Below are 6,472 nucleotides of genomic sequence, written 5' to 3'. Positions count from 1 at the left end.
GTGTGAAGCGTAATTCGCGCACTCGGGCGTCAAAGCGCGACTACTCACATGCCAGCAATAAAAAAATCTCTCTTACAAAATTTCGTCTTGCGAGTATATCCGGTAGAAAACGGACGTTGAAGAGTAGCAATCTGGCAACACTGTAAGCATATGTAGGGTAACTAACGCTGTCAGCGCTTTATGGCCGTGCTGTACAGTTGGTGCAGTGGGTAGAGTTTTTGGTTGGCATGCAGGAGATCGATAGTTCGATCCTGGGTTGAGGAGCATTTTTATTTGCTAATTTCCATCTGACATTACCTACTGTAATACAGTAAGACACCGTTTCTGAGGTTACATGTATCCTACATTTACAACATTTTGTAACGCTGAAACAACAAATACCTGGTTAGACTAATAAGAAATAGACAGCTGAAACAAATGACCAGTCATAGGACAGAATAACTACACAAACAATATCACTTTCGATATGCTAAAGATGATAGCACAGTACAGTAACACAACGTCTACCTTGTCATTTACATACTAAATGTATAGTAATAATGTTATTTGTTTCATGTCCCACGAACTACCTATTTTAAGGTTTTCGGAGATGCCACCATACTACATGTAATATGGTCGCGCAGATGTAGGACATTAGCACTAATACTGTCCATATTAAATTCACGCCCACGACGTGGAAAGGGCGCCTTTCAAATCTGACCAATGAAAACAATTGTTCGTCCATTTCTAGGATCGTATTATGTAAGTGCAAATGGTTTCTAGAGGACCCTCTGCAATCGCTGTTGACGATTAAGATGCCAGATACCATACCACCTGGACTAGGCCTACATTTACGAAATAAAAAACATACGCCTCAACCCAGGATCGGCCACTCGACCTCCTGCATGCCATCCCTAAACTCTATTCACTGCACCAATTGTACAGTACGACTAACGTCTCCTGACAGAGGTAGTTACCCTAGATGTGGTTACAGCGTTGCCAGATTGCTACTCTTCAACGTCGTTTTTCTGCCAGATATACTGGCAAGACGAAATTTTGTAAGAGACATTTTTTTATTGCTGGCATGTGAGGAGTCGCGCTGCGACGCCCAAGTGCGCTAATTACGCTTCACCCTGTATACTGTTCATTTAGTACTTGTGGGAGTAAATACCTCATGAAATCTAGAATTAAAAATGATTGTACACTTGTACACTTATAACCGAGGCTAAACTAGAACCCAAAACTAAGCGCGAGCTCATTTACAATGATAATGCTTTGTGACAAGAACTCCTCAGACTGGCAGAGCAGTGGCTTAGAGCTTTTTAATTCGGTCGTTCACGAACTGTGTTTTGATTGGTTTCTTAGTTCAATTCTTGGTGAATACCGAAGCTGGTATTTCACCAAAGAGATCACGGGTGTTTTGGAATCATTTCTAGGCCCACTTAGGTATAAGTAGACACATTAAAGCAGCCAAAATTCACGAGCAATAATGTTTCCTTTTGCGAGTTATTTAACACCGCATTAACACATAGAAGGATGGGGAAGAACTGAAATCAATCAATCAATCAATGATTTGCACACAGGGCTGTCGCCTAGGTGGCATCTTCCCTAAGAACTGGTATACGTATATTTCAAGGAATTTGAAAATTTATAGAACATTTATTTAGGTCAATTATTCCAACCCCTAATTCCTCTTTCTATAAACAAATATAATATTTCCCAATTTGTCCACTTGAATTCCAGTTTTAATGTTTATTATGACTTCCAGCTTTCATAAACCTCAGTGAAGCTTATTGGTTTACGAATATCATTCCACCAAGCCTGTTAGCCATGCTGTTAGGGTTGCGTTGCTGTGAGCTTGCATTCGGGAGATGGTGGGGCTCGATTCCCACCGTCAGTAGCCCTGAAGATAATTTTCCGCGGTTTCCCATTTTCACTCCATGTAAGTGTTGGCTGGGATTGTGCCTTACTTCACGGCCGCTTACTTCCCTTTCCCATCTTTGCGTTGCCGAAAGCCTTCAATGTATTAATACTAATAGTATTGGCTTTACGTCGAACTTACTACATTTTTACGATTTTCGAAGACACCGAGGTGCCAGAATTTAATCCCGCAGGAGTTCTTTTAGGTGCCTGTAAATCTACGGACACGAGGCTGACGTATTTGAGCACCTTTAAATACCACCGGACTGACCCAGGATCGAACCTGCGAACTTAGGGTCAGAAGGCTAGCGCCTCAACCGGCTGAGCCACTCAGCCGGCCTTCGATGTATTAATGCAATATTCAGCCGCCAGAAAAAAATATGTAACATATGTATACCATACCACGCTATCTCTCCATACCTGTACATACCAGTTAGTCGAGCAGATGTTCTCCTTTCTCCTAAGTTTTCAAAATACTACTCTTTCGACAAAAATCAGCCAGAACATACCACGCTGCTTTCCTTCGGATCTTTTCCAGTTCTCGAATCAAGTATACCACGCCAGAGCCCTATATACTGGAACCATACTCTAATTGGAATCTTACTACTGGCTTACAGTATACTATACCGGTACATCCTTACTAGACTACAACCACTAAATACCTTCTGGACCACGTGAGAAGTCCGACTCGTTGGCTGAACGGTCAGCGTACTGGGCTTCGGTTCAGAGGGTCCCGGGTTCGATTCCCGGCCGGGTCGGGGATTTTAACCTTAACAGGTTAATTCCAATGGCACGAGGGCTGGGTGTATGTGTTGTCTTCATCATCATTTCATCCTCATCACGACGCGCAGGTCGCCTACGGGAGTCAAATAGAAAGACCTGCACCTGGCGAGCCGAACCCGTCCTGGAATATCCCGGCACTAAAAGCCATACGACGTTTCATTTTACCACGTGAGAAGATTTGCAATATTTACGACCTCGGGTTTGGGGAGGTAACGGTCGTGGTACAGCCTCTGTATTTTCCAGTGTGAGCATGGGGAACCACGGAAAGCCGTTTTCAGTGCTGGCGGAAAATGCAAGCTACGTGACCACAACCACACAAGCCGATCTCATGGTCCCAGTCCCCTAAAATGGAACGTCAAGAATTACATTTTCACTTGGGATGTCGGAGTCTGATCATTCATCACTTCCTCTTCATTGAGTGTCATTCGATTTTTATTGGAGCGAGGCTGTTTGAGGACGAGTCCTAGATTTACCGGTGACATCATTGTTGTAAACAGTATAGGGGATTTCTGAAGGTCAGACCTTGCGTAACTAATGGCTGCAATTACCAGAAGTGTTCACATGATGAGATAATACCAGTTATACTTTGTCAGAAAAGATGTTATATCTTTGTGTAAATATGTAATACCAAGGTGCAGAAGGTTCTCAACCGTCTGAGCCATGGAACGAGAGGCCGAACCACAATTGCCTCAATAATAATGGGAGGTGATTTATATATATATTTATCGACCGGATTCTCTGGAATATCCGAATTTAAGCACCTTTTGGCGTCGTCACACCTCGGATGGGTAACATACGCACTGTCTGGGTAAAGAAGAAGCGGACGAAAACTAGCCACCCTAGCGTAATAAGCTCCGGCTTGGGATGCCTGACATTGAGCTCTGCCCAAGCTGGGATTCCTGACTAGGTCACCTGCGTTCAGGTTGGAGATAAGGCACTTTGATTTGCTTTCTGGTCCGATGTTCTAGGGCTAGCGAGTCTGCCCCTTATAAGAAGACCCCAGGTTTGATTCCCAGCCAGTTCAGGGATTTTTACCTGTATCAGAGTGTCCATTCTACTTACATGAGAACAAATTAGGAGCTATTTAACGGTGATACAGCGTCCCGTTTTAGAAAACCAGGGATAAAGGTGGAGAGAATTCGTCACGCTGACAACAAGTCACCTCGCAATCTGTAGGCTTTTGTCCTGAGCAGCAGTCACTCGGCAGACCGAGGTCCATCATAGCTTTAGCATTATGAGGTTTGTTTGTTTGTTTCTTTGTTTCTTTGTTTGTTAATTTAGTTTCATTGAGTCCACGTTCTTGGAAGAATTACATTAGGCTTTGAAAACGGTTTAACGTCACTCTGAGGCTGATAGGCATTTAGGATAGAGGAAAGGCCCAGGACTGGGAAGGTAGCAGCCACCTGCATACGATACGGTTCGAAGTCAAGGTCTCCGAAATGCAAGCTTAGAGCTGCACCTTCCTTACCTAGTAGCCATAGAACGAGGATAGATGGATTCGACTCTGGCTGAGTAGTCAGCGTCATGGCCTTCGGTGCTCCGGGCCCTGGGTTCGATTCCCGGTCGGGTAGAGAGATTTTTATCTTAAATTGTCTTCTCTCTGGCTCACGAACTGGGTGTTCGTGACGTGTCCAACCTTCCTTTGACTCACACTCCACGCAGGTACTATCCTCAACCACACTAACACGTGTTTAACCATACACGGCAGATGCTGCCTGACCTCATCGGATGGTCTGCCTTTCAAGGCCTGCACCAGACTTCAAATATTTAAAATTTAAATCCTTAGAGCTTTTACGTTTGTCTAAAACCTAATTATAGCACATATAACACAATAAGCCGCCTCTGTGATGTAGTGGTTAGCGTGATTAGCTGCCACCCCCGGAGGCTCGGGTTCGATTCCCGGCTTTGCCACGAAATTTGAAAAGTGGTACGAGGGCTGGAACGGGGTCCACTCAGCCTCGGGAGGTCAACTGAGTAGAGGTGGGTTCGATTCCCACCTCAGCCATCCTGGAAGTGGTTTTCCGTGGTTTCCCACTTCTCCTCCAGGCGAATGCCGGGATGGTACCTAACCTAAGGCCACGGCCGCTTCCTTCCCTCTTCCTTGCCTATCCCTTCCAATCTTCCCATCCCTTCACAAGGCCCCTGTTCAGCATAGCAGGTGAGGCCGCCTGGGCGAGGTACTGGTCATACTCCCCAGTTGTATCCCCCGACCAAGAGTCTGAAGCTCCAGGACACTGCCCTTGAGGCGGTAGAGGTGGGATCCCTCGCTATGTCCGAGGGAAAAACCGAACCTGGAGGGTAAACAGATGATGATGATGATGATGATGATGATAACACAATAACAAAGCTATGCAGAAACACACATTCATCAGACATTGCACCTGTGAGAAAATACGCAATAACCAATCAATGCAACAAGGAAGATGTGTTATATTTAGCATTTTAGACAAAGAGAGAAGATTTTAACTTACATTAACTGATTCGACACTGAAAAGTATGGCTTCCTCATAAAATGACAAAAAAGAGCCACAAGAAAGTGTTGTAGATAGATTAGAATGCTCGAGTCCACCTCTGTGGTGTAGTGCTTAGTGTAATTAGCTGCCGCCCCCGGAGGCCCGGTTTCGATTCCCGGCTCTGCTACGAAATTCGAAAAGTGTTACGAGGACTGTAAAAACGTACACTCAGCTTCGGGGGATCAACTGAATAGAGGTGGGGTTCAATTCCCAACTCAGTCATGCACGAAGTGGTTTTCCGTGGTGTCCCACTTCTCCTCCCGGCAAATGCCGCGATGGTACCTAACATTAGGCCACGGCTGCTTCCTTCCCTCTTCCTTGTCTGTACCTTCCAATCTTCGCATCCCCTCTTAAGGCACCTGCTCAGCATAGCAGGCGACGCCGTTTGGATGAGGTACCGGTCCTCCTTTCCGGTTGTATATCCGACCCAAAGCCTCAAGCTGTAGGACACTGCCCTTCATGGGGTATAATTGGAATTCCTCGCTCAGTCCGAGGAAAAAACCAACCATGGAGGGTAAATGTAATTAGAAAGAATACTCGTATGATTTATCCCACTAAACATAGGTCGAAATAAATTTTACGTATATGACCAAAATACAAAGACAAAGACACCTCCGTACAGGCTATGAAGGCCCTTGGAGGAGTGGAAGGTAAAGGCTTCCACCATTGTTAACCGCGGCACGTGATGGGGTAGAGTGGTTGGCTCTACGCCCGGCCGCCTTTGCCCCCGGGAATTAACCTGGTACTCATTTTTGGTGTAGCTGAGTGAACCTCAGGGCTATATGCACTTCCGGGAGTGGAAATCTCGTTTCTTAAATTCTACGACTTCCTGACGGGGATTCCGAACCCACGTCCTTCCGGACGAACCGAGCACGCCTTTACCGCCTCGGCCAGGCAGCCCCTATATGACCAGAATGCGATAATCTATTTCCTGATGAACCAAAGAAGAAGGGCGAGTTATACTTTGAAATGGTATTTAATACACGTGAAATTTATCACGAATACACTGCCAGCAGACTAATATATATATATATATATATATTTTTGGTTTTTGTTTTTTGTTTTTTTGCTACTTGCTTTACGTCGCACCGACACAGATAGGTCTTGTGGCGACGATGGGACAGGGAAGGGCTAGGAGTGGGAAGGAAGCGGCCGTGGCCTTAATTAAGGTACAGCCCCAGCATTTGCCTGGTGTGAAAATGGGAAACCACGAAAAACCATTTTCAGGGCTGCCGACAGTGGGGTTCGAACCTACTATCTCCCGAATACTGGATACT

The sequence above is a fragment of the Anabrus simplex genome, chromosome 1, assembly GCF_040414725.1.
Source record: "Anabrus simplex isolate iqAnaSimp1 chromosome 1, ASM4041472v1, whole genome shotgun sequence".
Lineage (NCBI taxonomy): Eukaryota > Metazoa > Arthropoda > Insecta > Orthoptera > Tettigoniidae > Anabrus > Anabrus simplex.
Note: the sequence above shows the minus strand (reverse complement) of the source record.